Raw genomic sequence first — 22,336 nt, forward strand, 5'->3', positions numbered from 1 at the left:
GAAATTAATGACAATTATGAATAAATAAGATCTATGGTAAGATATATAGGAAAGTTTGTAGTCGTTTTAAAAACGCGTAATTGTACTGTACATTAGAATAGATTCTTGCTTCAGCTACAACCGTTGTCATCTCAGTCTCTAAGCCTGATTAGAAGACCAAGTAAGGCAAAAAAATATCATTGTCCGACTAGGAAAAGATTTCCGTTCACGCTCGAACCTATAAAGAAAATCAATCACTAAAACACAACGAAATGAAAAGAAAGTCCTAGCAATGTTTAAAGAACACATATTTATTTTATTCACTAGCTTTCCGCCCGTGGTTTCTTCCGCATGGTCAAAGGTAAACATAGATTAAGTCCATAAGTCCCAGGGATTTAGTTACTATCTCCAGTTTTTATCTATATACAATTTTCATTCAAATTGGTTCAGCGTTTTTAGTGTTAAGAAGAGACAGACAGACAGAGTTAATTTCGCAGTTATAATATGTATATTAAGAGGTATGCCATAAACAATATTATGATATTATAAGACCTTTGCCCTGCGCGTAATGCCAATTTATCTTATAGCTGAATCTTACTCCATTACAGCTTACTATACTCACATAATAATTAAGATGATGGACAGAATGCATACAGGTGCATGCATGAAATAGTGGTATAAGTTTAATGACATCATTGTTATTTATAATTGTTCAATTAACATTGAGATTTGATTCATGTACCTTTGTAACAATTAAAAAACTTATTCAGGTCAAAAGATAAGAATATAACCAAAAATTTTCTATTTCCATTCCTTAAAAAAAAATAATAAAAATAAACATAGCATCGGATCCAAAACAATTAATCAATCCCAAAGTATTTTGATTTAGAAATGAACACATCCTATTTCAGTAACATATACTAAAAATATGTATAATTGTAAGTGTTAATAAATTACACTGTGAAAGCCCGACTATCACACGATAACTTGAACCAATTTACGCGGGTAAAACCGACGTAATAATCATACGAGGACCAAACAGTACGTTAAGCCTTCGTATTGAAGTGGGTCGATTGTCAATTAGAAGCGCGGGCCACACAGTGTTTACCCGCGCCCGGAATGCTCTTGTATCAAGCGTAATTGATTTTGGATTACCGTGGAATACGAATTTAGAGGCTCCATGGAAAAATCGTTTTATCGTGCTCCGACTGTTTGTCGTGAATACAAGTGTTACTGGAGCTCCTCTGCAAATTGGTTCGCCTATGAATTATGCATGCTGTTGATAAATGTATAATATTTGTACGATGAAATAGTTTTTAAAAAGCAGGCTGGAGTATGGATTTACGACTTAGAAACAGGAGGAGGCTATAGATTATTTTTGGTTTTGTTACCTAAGCACTTTCGATTGGCTGAACCGATTCAGATGTTATTTTTTATTTGAAAAATGATGCGTTACATATGGTCAAATTAAACATTTATTTTGAAAATTTTTTGAAAGCCGTTTACATTTTTTGTTAAAAATATTTATCAGAATATAGCGCATTACAGTACAAGTGTTATCTGAGAGAATTAAATAAAAATGTCTTCATGTGTCAAAATTCTGAATTCTGATTGTAAATAAATAAATAAAATTTTGTTCCTTGCTCACCATACACTTATTATTCCGTAGTCATACTGCCATACATTAACCGGTCATATAAATTTAAATCGATCAATAAGTACCTGAAGCTATATTTTCACAAAATCAATGTCTAAAACGTTTCTTCACAATAAATACGAAAAACTTTGTCATGTTTTTGTTCAAGTATCCTATAAATACATAAATGATGAGATCCAAACACGTCCAAAGTTGGCATTCAAAGTTCACAGTCTGGGAACCGGAGTGATCAAACTGTCTGCAAGACACGTCGTTGGGAAGTTATAATTGGTCCCATCACACCCCCAGGGGATTCCCTAACTCGAAGCTGTCGTAAACTCCTAAAAAATTAATAGCGATAAATCTTTTTAAATTTTTGTAAGACGAGTGTCTACAAATTTCGTAATTGACAGTGACATTTGAATTTTCTTTATATTTAATTTTTTTTTGTTATGTGAAGTACCCATGTATGATGAGGTTAAACTCCACGATAAGCAGAACGTTTGACCTCGTAACTGTTAAATTATACCATTCCATTAATTTTGTTTTAAATAATCAATTAAGTTTAATCGTGAAAAAAATGAATCTTTCTTCCAATTATAATATCAATAAAATGATAATTTTATAACCTACATTTTACAAAATTACAAATATGGTGTAGAGACATGTCAATGCAAATAAATAAATTTATTTAATATTTCCATCATTACTAATATTCTAAAAAGTGAACTTTTTTATATACATACAAACATACAAAATCACTGGACCGATTTCAAAAATTCCTGCACCATTAAAAAATAAAAAGTTACTTCACCTGGTGATAAAGGCTATAAACGTACCGAGGGCAAGGTCGGGAGGAACTAAGGTCTAAAATAAAGCACAGAACAATATTGTAAATTCACACCATCCTTTTATTAGCTTAATAATGATATGATGTCACGGGACTTCACTTTTAGAGTTTAATTATACAATAAAATAGGATTACTAGCACCAATATAATAACGTTTACACGAGTAAATATCGCTTGGAAGCGAAGACCTGCAAAATATTATGCCGTTTTGAAAGTTTAGGCTTAATAAATTGAGTATAAAGGCGAACAAAAGGCCCATAACACTAAATTTCCATTATCTCTTGGAATCAAAGAGCGTGTTTTGATTCAGAAATTCATATTCCTATAAGAACAAATGATTATAACTTTAATTACCTTATGGATTCCGTTTTCTTTGTCGAATTTATTGTATGAATAAAATGTTATGACATTCATGTTTCGTATTAAATATTTCAAAGTCTATTTTACAGACAGTCCTAGATGTAAAATGAAAATAAAAAGAAAACGGAATCCTACTTATATTATTTAAACGAAAGTTTGTTAGTATGGATATTTATAAATTTTTCCACGTAACTGGATTGGCACATGGCATATGAATAAAATGAATAAAATCAAGTTTTATTACATTGAATTAAGTTACTCAGCAAACGTCAGGTCTTCGGTAGGAATCACACCTTTAAAAGTTATCTTCAAATACAGAACAGTCCATTGTTCACTAAACTACAAAACAATAGATAAGCAGATTGCAAGCTTGTAGTTAAAAAGATTTCACTGAAGTCTGCGCATAGGAGATTGCCCACGATACAATAATATATTGTGGACAATGATCGCTCATGATGCGGCAACAACGCGCTCGCAGGGCTTGCTACGGGGATTATTTATTAGGGCTGCTACATTATTATATTGGGATTTATTTGAAATAGTGAAACAAAGAATAAAGAAAGGTGGGATACAATACCGAGTTATTGGAGAGAGCATACCCTTTATTACCCTATGCAGCAACTTTATATTTATAAAAATTTCAAATATAATTTATTCCTATAATTGTAATTAGCAGACCTCTTTGATAAATATCGAATAATATTTCATACAATTAATAATTTTGCAACGGCTAATTAGTTTCAGTATATTTCAATGTTTTCTATTCGTTTGCAGTAAAATTGAAAATATTAATTAATAAAATGTTACATTGCTAAACAACATCGTTTCCTTAATGAAAAGTATCATTATTAATAACAATTAAAAATAGTAAATTACATTATACGTTTTGACATCAAAATAAAAGATGGACAATACTATTTTCACGCCTACATAATAATTGTTTACTAGAAGTGAAAGGTGACTGAACTATTTGAAAAGATCAAATCAAATAGCTTTAATGATGTCTAAATCATAAATAATCTAGGTTCAACAAATATAAGCTATATATAAGATATTACCATGTATTCATCTTCGAATTTACATAAATCGCCCAATTAAAAATTATAACTGTATTGCGTTTAATTTGTAAAAGATGTGTCGATAATCAACAATATATGCATAAACAATGTTTCCCCAAAAACATATGAAAAAAAAAGTAAAAGCAATAACCAATTTTAAAATTACTTTGCTTCTATACGCCGCACAAATTAAAGGAAAACAAATAAAAATAGATTAATATATTTGCTTTGTATAAAGTTTACCTGGATCGCATTTTTAAATTACAAGTTTTTTATACTGATATTTTAATGTTGTTTCAATATTTGTTTTATGCCATAGCAGGTAACTGAGATGGTGGTTCGCCTAAAAGTAAGCGATCACCATCGCCCATGAATTAATTCGTGCGCTGCTCGCTTTTAAAGGGAAAGGGTTAAGGAAATTACTGATGACTGGAGAAGGGCAAGGCAAAAGAAACGGCCTCCGGCTCTCCAACACAGCGTACGAAACACAGTAGCATTCTACTATTTCGCGCCGGTTGTCTATAAGGATGCGGTTCTTCTTACGACTCCTACATCCAAAAATCATCAGACTGATTGCTGGTATCGTACGTAAACATTTAAATTCTAATGTGAGTAAAATACATGGTATAACATACAATTGTTCAAATTTAATAGAAGTCTTGTTTAGCTTTAACAATAAAATATCTTATAGAAGTATACAACAAATAAAATATTGCAAAAAAAAATTGGCAGCCCTACGTCATAAGGATAGTCGTACACCTGAGTCAGCCGTGCCCCGCGCCGACCAGACGACTGAGATTAATAGTATCCACGAGCTTTGAGGCTCTTGACCTTACAGGTGTTTGTATTTCGTTACATGCGAAGCTTTATGTTGTCACAGTTTACGTGGTAATTCAGAAAAATGTATCCATTGTGGTAGTTAATAAGATTTAAATTCCTGAAATAGATTCATTCTTCTTTATTCAACATTTATGGTGATAAATGAAAGAGAAAATTCATTTGAACAAACGACCTACACAACATTATATCCAGCTAGACTTGATCTCTGATCCGTTATTTTCCGAACAGTATTTTGTATTTCTCAACCCCTCCATCTTAAAATTTGTTTATCTTTTTTCGTGTAAAAACTTGACTCTATAATTGTAAATTTCAACGTACATTCTATAAATATTAAAGTGAACTGAAAGTTAGACGTAGCAATCAAATTACTCCCAAAGAGCAAAGCTCGTAGTATCGGAACTAGGCACTTGCCTACCTTCCTTACCACTTGGTAAGGAATACACGTTTATTCATATCACATTAAATAAATATGACACATCGAATCTACAATAATGCTTCAGAGCAATCAACAATTTCGCCAACGGTCCAGCTAAATCTACATTTCCATATTTTATTTATCCCAAATTGTATTAATAAGCTAGATGTTTGGTAAAAGACAGCAAAGGTATTAACTTCAAAGTAAATTAATTAAGCAAGCTTTGTATACGCTATATTTGTGCTGGCTTTCATCATCAGTTAATATTATCACTGATGAATGTAGGCCTCTTAGAGGATTTGAATATTAAATCTTGAAACTTTATTATTTATTTCTGTAAAACGTACACTCAAAGCTAATTTGCAGAAACTTTAAAATCAGATCTTGTAAGGACGGACATTGTCCACTAAAAATCTTTATCAACATTAGAAAATCTCAATTATAACGATTTTGAAAGTTGATAACATGTGTGTATAAAATAGAATTTTTGAACGTAGTTACATAGTTACAGATTTTATTTGGTACAAATATACAAATGCCTAAACCCCTTAATACAATTATACTAATTTTATGAATTTTTGTACTGCTTGATGGAGCGACATTATTCATTGAATAGTTTATAAAAGTAATCCAACTCATATTTTTCTCTAAAAGTAAATTCACAGTTCTCTATTAAAGCCCAGGTTGAAACAAAATAAATATAATTTCAGTGGGCTCATCCATTAGAGGGCGAACGTGAGGGGACAGCCATACGACTTTTCTAATCTTTCTATATATACATACTAGTTTGTACCGACTTAGTTCAGCATTGTCACGTTTCTTACTAGATTTTTCCTTACAAGCTGAAAGCTATATTGCATAGTTATTTGGCTGTTATAAGAACTACGAAGCTAAAATTTAATAAAATCTAACCGAATGCGTGAGAGAAATGGATGTCAGATAGACTGCCGCCGTAACGTGTGACGTAACAAATATTTATCACTTAGCTGGTAGTCCAATATTTGAGGTCAATTTTATACGCTTTTGTTAATTAATCTATGGTTTTAGCTTAAATAAATGCAGTGTTTTGCGTTGGGTCTAAGAGTTAAAGAGTACATATAAAAGGCGTTACGTTGTTGTTATTCTTCTAAAAACGTTATGAAGCCGCAGTTCTTCATTAAAAACTCTTGTACAAAGTATACAGAAGTCACCTTCGCGTCTATTTCCATGCTAGACGCATAAATACGTTGTATGTATTTTATTAAGGCGGCAACCGGTCGGTGTGCATTGGCAGTAAAGTGGCGCGAACTAATGCCCCCACACCGGTATGCTAAGTAGCATAATCTATGCAGACGACACGATACAAACAACTGTAATGTGTCGTTGTCGTGTCGTAGACAATGTGGACTTCTTATTGCCCCATTTTTATCGGACAAACGGTGGATTTCAGTATTTTTTTCTATTTTTGCGACCTTGACGACTTTCGTGTGACTTCTTGTTATGTTAAAAGCTGCAACATTCTTCACAATATACAAAGCTCTACTAATATGAAACTTGAAGATATAAAAATATAAAACAAGGGAAAGTACCGACACAAATCACGTTCCAATAGGTTTCCGATTATACCTGTTCTAAAATATGTTATTAATTTTGTGTATTTATGTATACGCAATAGAATGTAACAATAACCAATACTCATTACATGCAATTATCGCTAAAAGATCTACGTGCTGTGTGTGAGTTAAAGTCTGTTATTGAATGAACGTTTTAGAACTAGCCTTACTTTGAAGAGCGGGGTACTTAAGAACTTCGTAGGTAGACAGCAATCGCTAAGCCAAGTCAAAGGCCTTTGAACGGAACTGGCTAGCCCCTAACTATAAAGAAACAAGCGTGACCCAATTCTTGCAAAAGCTGTTCCCACAGCTCCACTCCAAAATCAGTCTTCAACGTTAAATCTCTTTAAGTCTATTGAAGTTTCAGAGTCTAGATATAAACATACTCACATCAGACTCAGTTTATAAACGCTAGACTCAGTTTATAAACGCTACAGGCTAAAGTTATCCCGGATCCGTCTAACTTAGGACTATATCCAATATTAGCTCTTTAAGATGGAAAGTTTTGCAGCGTCTTTAAGACGTATAATGGTTCTTTCATATGGTGTTATTAACATAGAAGATTCATAATAAAGCATAAACTTCTACAGTAATTAATTTGCACTAAGATTTATCAAACTATCGGTCTTTAGTGAATGCCCACCATAGAAATGAACAGCCGCCCAGAATCGAACACAGGACCACTTGGTTCAACGATCACGCGTTATCTACAAAAGAGGGGGTAAAAACAATTATTACACGTAATGTTTTTCGCCATCTGAGTGTAGACAAACCATGTATTAAAACATTATGTGAAGGCACAGACAATAAAACGCTTAAATAGTAGTAGTTTAGGTTTGAATATAACCAGTATTACTATAAGCTAGGAAAAGATTTTCCTTTTAACAAAACGCTTTGAAATTAAAGAAATTTAGGTTTATGTAAGTTTAGTACTGAGCTTGTATTGATGTCTCGCAAGTTCAACTTAAGTGCGGTTTCAAGTAAGTTACGAGCTAAGAACTAAGTTATCTAGAACCTAGTACAGTCAGTAACATATTGAAATTGAAATCAATAACTTAACGTTGACAAATTAGGGTTTGGCGAATTGTAGAGGTAAATATATCTGTTTATCTTGCTACGACTTTCAATAAAACATTATTTTTTAATAAATTTAAATACTTAAACAACCAATATTCCTCATTAAGGAGTGTTAAAAAGAAAAACAATTTTATCATGTACTCCTATATAACTTTTCAATATACGTATTTTATGCGTACAACTAGCGATCCCGCTTCACCATTCTACATATATAGAATACTAGCTACGCCCCGCGGTTTCACCCGCGTAAGTCCGTATCCCGTAGGAATATCGGGATAAAAAGTTGCCTATGTGCTATTCCAGTTGTCCAGCTATATAGGTTCAGTTGTATTTGCGTGAAAGAGCAACAAACACACACACATCCTTACAAACTTTCGCATTTATAATATTAGTAGGATTATTGAAATGTCATATAGCATATATCACTCATTGAAGATGCAGTTTTCCAATGGTGAATGAATTTTTGAAATCTGTGCATTAGAACTGTTCGAAAACATTACAAACGTACATACAAAAGCACAAATGATTCTTCTTTATTATATTATGTTGTTTATATTTTTCATTGTTGATACACAATATATGTGAGTTTTTTTACCAATAGCGATCGATAATTATTTTTTTCATTTTTTTCATTTTCATACGTTTAATTCAAACTCAATCCAGATGAACTCAATAAAAGCCATCGACTGCAGGAAGATTTAATAAACTAAGTAGAGTTGATTGCGCCAATTAATTTTCTTTGGAAATAGACGAGTTTGAACGTAAACCAAAGTTTAACTTTGGCTCTTGCCAACTTTATATTTACTTGTTTAAGTCGCTTTAGTGCCATTGATTTAATAATTACTTAAGGAAAACTTGAATGGAATCTTACTTAATTAACGGGGTGATTTATTTATTTATTTTGTTACAGTGTAGGCGATGGTATATTAAATAATGAAATATTTTTTCAAATCGGACCAGTATTTCCTGATATTAGTGCGTTCAAATAAACAATCAAACACACTCTTCAGCTTTATAGTATAGATTATCTGTAGTAATAGTATTTTAATGTGTAATCTAAGGTCCTTTAACTGTATTATATGTTGACTAAAATAAATTGATATCATTTATGATTTTTTACACAGTTCCTTTTGTCTTGTAAAGGGAGTGCAGATGATTTTTATGGCTTTGACTAGATTGAATTATAATAGGCTAGCTGCGCCCCGCGGTTTCACCGGAATATCGTGGAACTTGCCTATATGTTATTCCAGTTGAGCAGCTGTCTACGTACCAAATTTCATTGCAATCGGTTGAGTAGTTTTTGCGTGAAAGAGTAACAAACACACACACAAATCCTTATCAATTTTCGCATTTATATATTAGTAGAATTTAAGTCGGACGCGTTAGCTTCTGAGCTGACTGTGCTTTCCAAAGGAAAAAAAATCAAAATGTTTCTATATAATAATTATCTTTATTCTTAGTTTGATTTTATCATACATTTTATTGAGTCTTAAATCGAACCCTCATCCCCAAGTTGTAATACAACATAAACGAGTATATTTAACAAATATCTTCCATTTCCAAGAGGTTCGTTAATTAGCAAATCTGATACTGGAACATAACAAATAAGGTAATGAATGTCTTAACATTTCTGAACAACGAGGGACAACAAAGGCACTACGGGGAGGCTTTGTTCCCCGCCATATTTGCGCGATACGTCGAACAATGCGTGCGTTATATATGCGCTATATTTATTTATCGAAGGAATGTTTAATTAATCAACTATAAGCGATAATCTTTCGTTGGTGTCCGATTTCTTGGTAAGCTCTTAGTTCCGCGATAATTCATTGTTTATTCATTGTTGTACACTATTTATATTAACTAATTTTTATATTTTTTATGTTAGAGCGAGAAACCGAGTTAGTGGTTCGCCTCATGGAAAGCGATCACCACCGCCCATACACATGTGCAGAGATCGGCCGTCTGTGATTGCCGCTTTTAAAGGTTGTTGACAGACATAAAATGATATAATGGGAAGAGTTAAGAAAAGGATACGAGCCCACTACATATTACACGCCTTCTAAGGAATTACTAATAAGTTTCTTGTTGTTCTTGTTGAAAGACCAGCTTGAGTAGGTTCCACAACCGGTGAGCCAGGCCGAGACTATCACAGCTTATAATCATTGTTATTAACATTACTAAGCATGTATTTCCATAATCCTTTATGAAGCGAAAGGCTCGCTAAACGTTGTCTCTACAAACCGTAGTACCCTCGAGAGCCCATACGATTACCGGAGCCACAAAGGCCGGATATTGCGCTTTTGCATGTGGATACGAAATTACGTTTTACAGCGTATAGTTTCTGAGATTAAACTGTGTTAAGTCGAGATATACGAACTAAAGAAAATATTGTACAAATGTAAAATGCCTTAATTATCGTTACTATAATGTAACAGTAATGAGAATTGAAAATGTCGCGAATTAGACTGTTTTTTTTTTTTAATTATTATCTGTAATATCAGCGAGAACGTTAAAATCAAATTAGCTTCCTCTGTACCCGAGCGGCTAAATAAAAAATACTTTTTAATGGTTTCTTAATAGTTTATATGAAGAGTAATCAACACCAGCCTTTATGTAAATAATTACTTTCTATAAAAAAGGTCACTGACGACCCTGGACGGAGTATTTCTCCTCCTTTCTATATTCTCCTAAAATAGGACGAAATGACAACAATGTCCTATATATATATAAACGTTTACGAATTTAAACATAGTTATCAAAAAACAAAACCAAAAAGAAATAAAAATACAGTCGAATTTAGAAACTCCTCTGTTTATGGGAACATCGGTTATATATGTAAGTATGACACAATTACAAGACAACTTTATGGTAACTTTGACATTTTCGGAATGGAATACGTAATAAATCTTTTTGTTTCTTGACGAATTCATTCGATATTAAATCATAACTTAAGTGGGCCGTTCCCAAAATACACGATCACAATATTTTTTAAAGAGAGTCAATTATTACGTAACGGTTATCACTGTGATTTAACTGTGACATATCAATACCATTTAAGCTATACTATTGTTTTACTGAAACAACATTTGTTCAGAAGTTGGTAAGCTACCATAATAAATAAGTCATAGTCAGAAAGTAAGTGAAGATATTTTAATTAATACAAAAAATATATATCATGCAGAACTGTTGAAAAACACATATTATTATAAAACGATAAAATATAAATAAAGTCGTGTTTAACATAAGGTTGAAAACATAACGTGACATCAAAAATCACAGTGAATTTGAGGTAACAATTAACATTCCGAAATCACTAGCCTTACAAAACCTAAAGGTCCTCTCTTATCGCCCACACGATCTGAAACTCCACCGACTCCATCTCTATTAATTTGAAAACATAACAACGGCCTACGCTTTTTCCTCTCAAAAGATGAGATAGAATAATCACGGTGAATTATAAATGGACAGATAATAAGGTAACCTTTGAACCTTACCATCACCGGAGGGTCTTTAGCCGAACAAACGAACAAAAATATATCATAATTAATTCGCTAGAATGAGTGTTATATTCGAAGGAGTATGTAAATAATGTTTAAGAAACATCATTACAATTATGTCAGTGCAGAGATATTTCTAATGACTTTTGGCATTTTATAGAAAATATAACTGAGGCTGCGGATTCCTAAAAAGTTATGACTGAAGAATCTTTCATGTCTCACCCATTTATTTTTATTTAAAGACAAAACAATCGGCACATTATATGCTGGTATTTACAATATCACTTTTATTTAATTTCGTATATATCATATAACATCTACTGTAAATTATTATGACCGTCGCGTTATTCATCTCTCTGATGACAGTTTTAAAATTTAATTGTAGGAAATAAACGTCTAAATTGTTAGATATTAAAAAAAACCTAAATTTTACAAATCACACCAATATTAATATATCATAAACTATAATTATCCAACCTCACGATAGCTTTTCAAATAACCTCTAAACTTGAAATAAGTTTATAATCTGCATTACAGGGAATAAAACCGTCGCCAACGGAATTACCATTAAAATCGAGTCGTGATACGGTTCCCGAGAAGTGCAGAACTTTCTGGAACGGAATGTAGTTCAGATCCAATCTGCGGCAACTAATTGAGGGCCATCGATATGCAAATACGGCTTGCTGAAGTTTGTTTCACCCAGATATTTATGTGGAGTTTTTACCTACGTAGCCATTCTGCAATAAATTATCATTATTCAAATGAAATCAGAGCTGAGGCGTTATGCATCAGGTTTCCTGAGTGGCATGTCTTTTTGGCACAGGCAGCCACACAAGATTGTTAAGTTAAGGTATTAATTTTATTCATTAATTTTTCGTTTTTCTTATTTATTGTCTGCTATTGTTTTCTAGTATGATCTGTTGTGTATGTAAACATAAATAGGTAATTTTATTTATTTCTTTTTTTTTGTTTAGACCTCCTTAGATAAAACCTCCAAATAGTCAGAACTAGACCGAATTTTCATGGAACCACGAGACGTAAAGTTTTCAAATAAAAAAACAATAATCAAAACCGATTCACCCACTATAAAGTTATCTTTCGTTGCAGCCTTTTAGAACGTCCACTGTTGGACTTAGGCCTCCCCCAAAGATTTCCAAAAACGACCGATCACCAGCGGCCTGAGTCCAGCGGCTCCCTGCCACTTTTATCAATTATCAGTTAACAAATAAAAAAATCCAGTCGAATTGAGAACTACCTCCTTGCTTAAAATATGCGTCAGGCTTCATCGTGCATTTAGAATTTAGTTATACAAGAAGTTAAGCTCTACACGTATGTAGCTTCGCATTGTCAAGGAGTGCTATGCTTTGTTAAACACGTCTAAAGTTTGCTTCTTTGTATAACCTGACCTAGTGTTACTATGACATTGTACTGAGATAAATTAGGGGTTTTCGTCATATTCGGTTACATTGAATGAATAAGATTAAATGTTGAAAATAAGAGTAATAAACAAGAATAAACCGCATTAAATATTATATTTTTATTACTAAAAACGTAACCTTTTTATATATCTCAAATTATTAAGTACACCTTTGCCCCATATCGTTACTGAACATCATTTTGCTTACTTATACTTTAAAAACGATAACTTGTTGTAACCAAGTGAAATAAACTGCTTTAGCCAATTATTTATTTAAAACTTTGGCAAATAAAAAGTAACTTTATTGGTTACATTATATATAGATATTATTTCCACATATTCTCAAGCTGTTTTGTGGAAAGTTGGAAACCGCTATAATATATGTTTAACTAAGCCTGGAACAGACTAGTTTGAAACAGTATTTATGAGTAAACCCGATAGCTTAAATAGGATATGCCTATTTACATATCATGCTCCCAAAATATATTATATCGCTGTATGTATAAAATAATATTGTTTTCATCAGTCGACGTTAAGAAAACTGATAAATTTCAAATGAAATAATTCAATATCAATTAAAATCTAAGTGTCGTGATATATTATCATGAAGCGGGTTTTTAATGCTTTAAAACTATAACAGCAGTAACAGGTATATTTTAATATAAATTCTATTTTTTATATTAAATCTCACTTTATAAATTGACTACGAATGTGAATCATTCGAATTTTTACCGTTCCCGATCCCGTTTTCGTTTCCTTTTCTCACCCTCGCCAGTCCATTCCTTTTTTCAATCGTCAACCACTTCCTTATCCCTTTCCCCTTAAGAGCATTTGCAGTTGCTCTACCTTCTGCGAATGTTCATGGGCAGTAGTCTTCGCTTACCATCAGGCGAACCTGAGCTGTGGTAAAAGTAGTGTAGGTAAGCGAACCCACCCGCATGCCGCTTCTTGCCCGCTTTTCCAAGCCTCTGGCTACACCACTCACCGTACGAAACAATAGCATGCTACTATTTCACACCGGTCGTGCCGTGCGTGATCGACTCCCACATTAAAACCTACTTACGCTCACCTCTCCTAATCGACTAATTTATCAAGTAAACAATTTATTTTATTACTTGCCAATTATTCAATATTTCAATATAGACTATATAACTTACCAATAATTCAATATAGACTACAAAACTTGATGCTGCGCAGCATTTACTAGGAAAATAAAAAAACTTGGGCAATTTTCGATGGTTATACAAAAGTTTTGTGAAGATGTAATCATGGCTTCGAAGGTTCCTTTGAAAAGTTTCGTGAAATATTTTGGTTAAGTAATGGTGCCTCAGTTGTGGAGGAAAATATTGCTATTAGAGAGCAAATAAGCAAACATCTTGTATTGACGTTTAAATATGAAAAACCTAGTATAGTTTACAGCTGTTATGACAGATTTAATTTATTTTTACAAGGCAAATAAACCGCACGTCTTTGGTGTTGTTGCGGATGGGTGAACACTATGAGATTAATTTCTGAAATCGAATTTTTTAAATAAAAATATTACACATAACATTTTTACACTTTTAATCGACTTCCAAACGAAGGAGGATATAAATTCGACTATACTTTCTTAGTCGCCTCGTAACTTTTTACTGGAAGAATCAATTTTGATAATTCTTTGTTTATTTGATAGCTGGTCCCATTAAAATTTGGTCTAGTTCTGACTATTTGAAGGGCGGTTTAGTTTGTGAAAAGTTATTATAACCATCGAATGAAAAAATATAATATATAATAGCCAATTTTTTGCATAATCAAAATATAGAAGAAAGTTGTGTCAGATAAACTAATTATAACTCAAGAGTGACTGAACCGATATAAGAAGATCCGAGAAAGCACATTGGATAGTTTTTATCCCGGAAATTCCACGGAAATGGCAGCTATGTGGGGAATACTCTGGGTCTGTCTTTTTTTTCTTCAAGTCTCGGGCAGGTTCGCGGGCGAAAAATTAGTTAAAATTTGTCCAAAAAGATTAATTTCAAAAGGATCTAAATCAATAGTGAGTTATATAAATGTTATTTAGTTAAATATCATAAAATAGTTGATTAAACCATCATGTCAACTCCACACGAATATTTCCATAACAAAGTAACAACAATCATTGCCGACATATTTTCAATTTCAGAGAATTATTCTTGATAAATTTTCGGAAATGTTTCAAACACTCGGTTTAAAAACAGTTCCCCGAAAATAATGGAAAGCGTTTTGTAACAATCATCACGCGACCTTTCATTAAATTAAATGGAACGGCAAAGCAAGCGAGTGGGCGATGCACTCATATATTGCATTTCCAATAATTCCTGAATTATACGAATGGTATGCTCTTCTTTGATTATTAAATTCATATTCTATTTTTAATATTTTATCAATTTATTAATAGGTACTCAATTAGCAAAGATACAAATAATGTTTGACTGAATAAAAATAAGTTTAGTCAATCAGGATGTCCGATCAAAATTATGTTTTGATTTCTTGTCTCTTCGTATTGTATGTCATTTATTTCGCTTTCAAATCTTATTTATATGACCTCTGGTAGCTGTAGCAGACAATACCCTGCCCTAAGTTCTGGCCTAGTTATGTATCAACAAGATAGATTTTTCTATCAAACTAGCTCTCCGCCCGCGGCTTCGCCCGCGTAGTTGAACGAAATTCCCATGGAATAAAATGTTTCAACGCGATGAAAAGTAGCCTATATCTCTCTCTAACCTCCTTACTATCCAGACACAAAAATTATATGACAAAATCCCTCCATTTTGATGTGAAAGAAAGACAAATAAGCACACTGTCACAAACATAGTTAGTAAGGATCCCACATACATGCAGCATTATAATATTTAGGCACGAGAGAACATAAGACAAAGCTATTTTCGCATTTTTTATACGAACGTGGGAGTAAGATTTATTCCCAAAGTATTCCCGTTTCTTCAGAAATGTTTCGCTCTCATTTAAAGAAAGCCTTTCTTATCTTGTTGGTTTCGATAGTCTATTAAATGAACGTACAATACAACATTATGGTCACGTCCAAGAAATAACGTTTAGGCTCATATATCTCCAATTAACCCTGATGATTCTTGGCATCCTGCCACACATGGGAACTACAAGATACGTGCCTAATTTTGCCCTCTTTTATTGCTTCAAGCTTAGCTATACCTTAGTTTCTATGAATAGAAGTTAATTATATATCATCTTTTGATTTAGGTATATATCGGTATAGGACAAGGGACTTCTTGTTTAATTCTTTGAATAAACATCTCAGTAATTAATGTATAGAAAATCAGTTGATTTATAGATAACATAAAGAAGTAAAGTTTTTTACATTCGTGTGTTTGTGATATTTTGGGGATCAACTGTGAGTTTTAAGGGCTACATTTTATTTTTTTGTTATCCTCAGCAAGCCGTAAAGAGCCGGGACTACTAACTGTGACAATTCTTTTTAAATTTGTTGATTTTCTGGTTAATCTATTTATTAGAAATATCAAATGAAACATGTATATTACTACTGATATATGTGGTCCTGTTTTATAACATTCAGCCGAACCCCAAATCAAGCAGATGTCGATTCAGAGTAATTTTTTAATTAATGGTACTAAGTATACGATATATTATCAATTCACAGACAAATAGGAACAGCAATTGATGTGTGAGAAATGTGTGGAATATTTAAGTTAAAACGTTAATTCTCTTGCTCATATCGGGAGGTATTTCTCTGAGTTGTAAAGTTGTTGTGTCGATTTGTCAGAGTATAAACGCGGCGTCTCAATTATACTGTATGTATGTACGTAAGTTCTCGCCAACTTCGGAACTTGTGAAGTGGCGATATGTTTCACATGTTGTGTATTCAGGCTTTTCGTGTATATTTCGTTGTTGATTTTATAGTACAACAAAGTAAAATGTCTCATAAGAGACATTTTACTTTGTTGCATGAGTTTTTGTTATAAAGGTCAAATGACGCTCGGTATTGTTTAAAAATAATGTATAGTATATACAATATGTCTAAAATAATTAATATAAATCATTTAGAAAATAAATCGTAATTTGTGTATAATTGCTATAATTCTTGTATGTAACTTTTTTGTCTTTTTTTTTAATTTATACGTTAATGCCTCCTTTTATTTTGAACTATTTGAGATATTGAGGATTTTGCTTAAATTGATCATTACCGAAAAAATATATCCTTAATTCATAAAAAATACGAGAAGCGTTATAACTTTGAGTGTAGATTGAATGATATGATTTTAGAAATCAATTTAAAATGTAATTGGATAATTGGTGGATATGTTTTTTGCCTCAGAACATATGAAAAGAATTATTTTTTTACATTACTCTTACTTATTCCAAACGGCAGTCCTTACCACTTCGGAACATGTAACGAGTAAACAGAATAACAATTGTAATGTTGTATACAATTTCCCAACAAAAACATAGTTGGTGAAATAAAAATTGTCGTTATGGACTGTCAACGGTTCACGAAAAGGGAATTTCAGAGAAGTTGTTTTGTCACATCATCTTATAATATTCAAATGTAAATATTTTTTATAATTTCAGATTAAAGCACCGGCTGTCAATTCCGTCTATCTTACGAATTTAACTATATTAAAAGATGCCACTTACACACACCTTATAATGGAGAATGCCTTAACGCATACACAGGGAATCGGAAAAGATCCGTTAACAGTTATCTATCGACTAAACTTCACTCTGTTCCGTCAAACTGCATTTCTGTAGGTACATGTACGTGTTAGAATTCATCCGCAATACTGTACGGAGGGGTACCAAAATCGCCTAATTTCTTACTGTAGGCTATTATACCCTCGGGGTAGACTTAAATCATTTTTGAGTATATGTCTCATCAACTTGACAGTTCACGTGGCGACAATGACCTGAATATCGTACCTTTAATCCGAAGCCAAATAAGCTAATTATTTCCATAAAGAATAAGATATAAGAGCGCCTATGAAATCCTCTTAACTCCTATATAAACTGTTGAAATAAAAAATTGTTACCAAAACGATCGTTAGAAACGTTTACCGCAGCGTTCAAGTCGAATGGATACCGTAAAAATTTATTGTTATAAGCAGGCTTTTCGAAATCACTATCGTTTATTGATGTTATTAACTATTTGATATTTTATTTACTCTATTGCTTGTTAGCAAGATCTGATTATTTGCTTCGTTCGTGTTTATTCAATTTATTAGTCGAAGGTGGATGAAAATCCTAAGGCCTTAAGACTCCTAACCTTATATTTTTCCCGGAACAATCTTGAAATCCATAATCAATAACGAATGTGATAAGAAAACAACATACAACCAAATCTCCTTTCTGCCTTGCATGTTCAATCATCTGAAAATGATATGAAAATAAATGTATCCCATTCATACGAGTCTCACGCGTTGTATTTCTGTTTTTTAATCCACAACATCATATATCAAACACGACATTTGTTGTGATTTATTTCGATTATATCGTAACGGGTTGTGTTCCGCTGATCACGTATACATTTCTTTGAGTGTGGACCACGACCGCGGTTTTGCTCTGTCTTTTTAAATCGGTAGGTGTTATTTTCGTATCGAAAAAGGGATCATTGAGAAGTCTACTCGACTGACTGGCCAATAAGAGCCTGATGACTCGTGAAAAGTTGTATAAAAGGTGATTCTTAAATATACTTACATAATATACTCAGCAAATATTCAACCAATAGATGTATAACAACTTTTGTGTTACATACAATTTGACAGAAATTTAGCAGCATGCTACTATGTTCCGTGTGGTGTGAGGGGAGCCGGAGCCTTCACCTTTCCCTCGCTCTTCCTAGTCCTTTCTTTATTCCCGTTGTTAATGCGACACTATGTTTTATCTCAAATAAGGTGCATGCATTTGGAGCGGCCCTACCTCTGCAAGTGTTCATCGGGCGAGCTACCAGCTCGATCGCTATACATAATATTTCGCATATTAGGTATAGCGATCGTATACTAAATACCTAATAATACCTAATATGCGAATAAACAGTTCTATGAGAAACCTTAATTGAATACAGTGTTATGATATCCGTAATGCTATTTGCATATAATGTTATTAGCATGCTAGTGTTGCATTGGCTATACATGTATATTTTAAATCCAATAATGGACGTAATTACAGACAATTAATTAAATCTCTGTTTACAGAATTGGCACGTATTGGACGCATTTCTACCATACTTTAATCACAAATTAAATTAAAAATAATGTTACTTTATATTCGTTTTCTATAATGGCATTTTTGTGTAGTATTACTAATTTCTATATATATATTTTGCAATTGAATATCTTCATGGTATTCATAAGCAAAATTGATCTATAAGATGATATTCCTTGGTAGTCGCTCTTTCGATTCTCAATACGAGGTTTATGGAATTCTTTACCCTGGAAATCTCACGGGATGAAAACTGATGTGGGAGGAATCCAGGTCAAGTCACCAGGCCGTATTTCATGAACCGTGAAAGTGAGACAGTTGATATTTTTCGACGTGATGTATGTCGTAGGTATAAGAACAAAAAATAAAAAAACAAGTTAATAAATGTTTGCAGTTACATTTTAGCTTATTTGTTTAGAAATTTCGTTTCCGACTTGACTAATGTTTTTATGTAAACCAAAAAATTTTTAAACTTTTCGATAATTGTCGCAACACTAACTTCAAGTAATACAAGCTTTAATATTAACATTACAATTATTTAACTGGAAGCCACTACAATATTTTGCCGATTCATTCACAATTTAGCAATAAGCGCCTACTGGATGCTTTGATATCTTGATAATCGATTTATTTCCAACTCTTTCATGTTTTATATTAATAAACGCCCTCAAAGGGCAAGATTGCGGCATATTTTGTTTCTATTTTCTCCTATTTTACGGATTAAATTGCGAGGATCTAAAATGCTTTGTAACATGGCCAGCTGAATCGTAATCTATTATTTTCTTTGAGTACGATTACACGACAACGATTATGAAATTCTCGAAAATTTTTCCAAAATTTCGTAATAACTTCACGTTCAACTTTAAGAACGTTTGTCGTGTGAGTTTGTGTGTATAAATGCATTATTATTACGACTTCGGCTTAAGGCAAAAAAGGTTATAAGCTAAAAAGGTTATGAGCTTAATAAATGACAACGTTATTGAAACTCTTTGGTATTGGCAGTTAAAACATATTGACTTTTTAAATAAATAAAACGGAAGTCCGCCTACATACAAAGCAGTACACCTAAAAGCCACAACAACAACACCAAAAGTCGAATGAGCAATAGCTACATTACGTGAGGTATGTTAAAAAAACACTAAATTATTTTAAAAATCAACGATTAACATACTTTTTACATAAATATTTTTCTAAAATCTTCCAAATTTGTATGTCCCTATTCAATTTAGTTCACGTATTTTTTGGCTATCACCAAATTACTGGCTTAACGTACAAAACGTTAACAACAAATAAACAAGAGATTTTTTACAATTATTCGGACATGGCCACCGCGATAGCATAATTACCATTAATTTAATCCTAATTGAATTTATGACGTGACGCAAAACACGCCACTTTACTGTTTCTCATTACGATTTAATTAATTTCGTTTATTAACACCAAGTAATTATTAAATCTTCGAAATGTTTGATACAATGTGATAATTATATTAAGTATTGTTTTATCCCCCGGCATCACCCGTAGTATGTTATTTCTTTAGGCAAGATCTTCTCAACCAAACCTTCCTCAAGCCTGAAAAACGTTAAAAACATCAGCCAAATTGGTGGAGCCGCTCTCGAGTTTTACGTAACCCATATGGCGATTCCAAAAGTCCAATATTACATTTATACACGTACTAGCTGTTGCCCGCAGCCTCGACCGTGCGGTCTTAATAACTTTCGAGGGTACAATCTTTCATCCCACATTTTATCCTCGTACGGGCAGAATTTATTAGAATCCTCTCCTAGCGGATGTCCACGTCATAACACCTATCTGCATGCCAAATTTCAGCTCAGCATCAACGCATAGCCCTAACCACTGGACGGTTAGGTTACGGATTTTTCCTCACTGAGGACACGTGAAATGTGCGAAATTTTCATGTACCGAAAACCTTCGTTCCGCTGATTCCAATAACCGCAATGCTTATTTCCCGAAGGACAAATAACATTGTCACGAATATACTGATGCTATCAATTGCGTAGATTTATTACATAAAGCGCAAGCTCTGTTATTACTGTAAACATCTAAATATATCTCGATATATAATAATTTATCTCTATTTTCTTCGATCACGGCATCACGCATGAGCGGCTGAAGCGATTTCGCTAATTATTAGCTTCTTTCTCGCATTTGCTGTAATTGTCAGGGGAAGGATTTTAAACAAGGAAAGCTCGAGATTTTTCGACAAAAATAAAATAAAAATAAATGAAACTTTATGGCTATGTGCTGTTTTAAAATCACGTTTTACATTTTATTTTACGTAATATGTATTTTATCATAATTACGATGCCAAAGAATCCTGTGTCCTGCCCTGTGAATGTTCTGTGATTCTGAAGTTACTCCTAATTATTTGAGTATTGTGGCCGTGTGTGGTTTATCGACTAAGACTAACTTCCTGTTTACTAAATATTGTGTTAGAAAATAAAATATAATATAAAGTGTTCTGGCTCGTTGCAACAGGAAATAACACATCATTCTTATGATTCTGGAGAAATTGTACATCATCATTTGATTAGCTGCTTCCTTGTTATTTATTAGCTATATTGTGTCTGCAGAAAACAGGAAAATGGTATTTACCGTAACGCATTACCTATGACTTTTTCCCATTTCTTTCCCTATAGGCAAATATCGTTTCACATCTATGTACATTTCATTTTTTTAACGTAATATTGCGATTATATATCTATTTACGGTTCCCTGAGGGACGACGAACCGAAGTAGTCTACTTCAATGCATTGGAATTGGAGACATTTTAATATGCTGTTAGGATCACTGCCTTATTATTATTTTTTTGTTTTTTTTTTTTTCGCCATCCCTCTTAGTTGACATTTATGCGCACAAAACGTTAACAGTCATCTTTCATCAACCTTACTGCAAAGGAATGAAACGCCCTGCCCGAATCCGTCTTCCCCGAGGAATACAATTTAAAATTATTCAAGGCAAGAGTGAATATGCTCTACCTACAGGCATGCCCTTCCTACTGACACTCTGCATCTTTACTTACCGTCAGGTAGGATCTCAGTCAAATGCCTGGCTATCTAGACTGATGTACAAAAAAAGTTTCTAGGATCGTTAGGTTCCAAGACGTATACTTGGAACGTCCACCATAAGCGGAAGACAATAAATCAAAAAAGAAGGAAAACAAAAATAAACGGCTAGACTTAACAATTATGTGTGGCTGCGTGCGCCCAAAAAGGGAAAGTTAAAATGAGGGATGCGCGCTCCATCTTAGGCCACATCTTAGCGAATGAAATCTCAATCTAATCAGGTGAGATCATAGTCCAGCGGTTCCCTATTGACCAATAAATAAATAGCATGATAAATTCCAATGAACGTGAGTATACCGAAAGTTTAAGTCTTAATATCATT

The sequence above is a fragment of the Zerene cesonia genome, chromosome 20, assembly GCF_012273895.1.
Source record: "Zerene cesonia ecotype Mississippi chromosome 20, Zerene_cesonia_1.1, whole genome shotgun sequence".
Lineage (NCBI taxonomy): Eukaryota > Metazoa > Arthropoda > Insecta > Lepidoptera > Pieridae > Zerene > Zerene cesonia.